Raw genomic sequence first — 1002 nt, forward strand, 5'->3', positions numbered from 1 at the left:
TACAAACAGACTGACGGAAAACGACCGACTTAGCAAAGTGCCAGACCACTAATGAACATTGTCCTTGTTTGTTTCAAGTTCAAATTGTACCAGACGATACCAAAGTGAGCAGAATGTACCAGAGTCTCCTTAGTCTTCGTCCAGCTGTTCACGATAAACAAAGTGCTATTTGCAGAGTTATAATGTCTAATCCATTGAAAATGGTGGCTGCAGGCATGCCTGTGGTATTTAGAAGCTCACTTTGCAACCACGAGGCTTCGAGGTCAATCCTGCTGTGTGGCATCTTGGGCGAGTCTTTTAATATGGCTGCGGACTGACTAATATCTTTGTGAGTGAATTTGGTAGACGGAAGCTGTGTATGGAAGCCCGTCGTGTCTGTGTGCGTTTGCGTGTGTGTGTGTGTGTGTGTGTGTAAGTCTTTGAGTGTGCACATTAAAGCCTCTGTGTGTGTGTGTGTGTTTATGTCTGTGTCTGTATTTGTGTGTGTGAGAGAGAGAGAGTGTGTTCGTATATATGTCAGTGTGTGTGTGTGTGTATGTGCGTGTGTCTGTGTTTGTGTTTGAGTGTGTGCCTTTGTGAGTGTATGAGAGAGTTTTCGTATGTATATGTCTGTGTGTGTGTTTGTGTGTCTGTGTATTTGTGTCTTTGTGGGTGCATCTTTGCGTGTGTGTGTGTATGTGTTTCATGTATATGTCAGTATGTGTGTGTATATGTGTCTTTGTGTGTGTCTGTGAGAGAGAGAGTGTGTTCGTATGGATATGTCAGCGTAGGTGTGTGTGCGTGTTTGTGTATGTGTCTTTTTGTGTGCATCTTTGTGTGTGTGTGTGTGTTTTATGTATATGTCAGTGTGTGTGCCTGTGTGTTTCTGTGTATATCTGTGTTTATGTGTGAGTGTGACTTTGTGTGTGTGAGAGAGTGTTCGTATGTATATGTCAGTGTGAGTGTGTGTGTGTCCTGTCGGTCGCTTGATAGTCGTTGTTGCTTTGTTTACGTCACTTTGAC

This window comes from Octopus bimaculoides, chromosome 13 (genome assembly GCF_046866305.1).
Source record: "Octopus bimaculoides isolate indiv1 chromosome 13, ASM4686630v1, whole genome shotgun sequence".
In the NCBI taxonomy this organism is placed as follows: domain Eukaryota; kingdom Metazoa; phylum Mollusca; class Cephalopoda; order Octopoda; family Octopodidae; genus Octopus; species Octopus bimaculoides.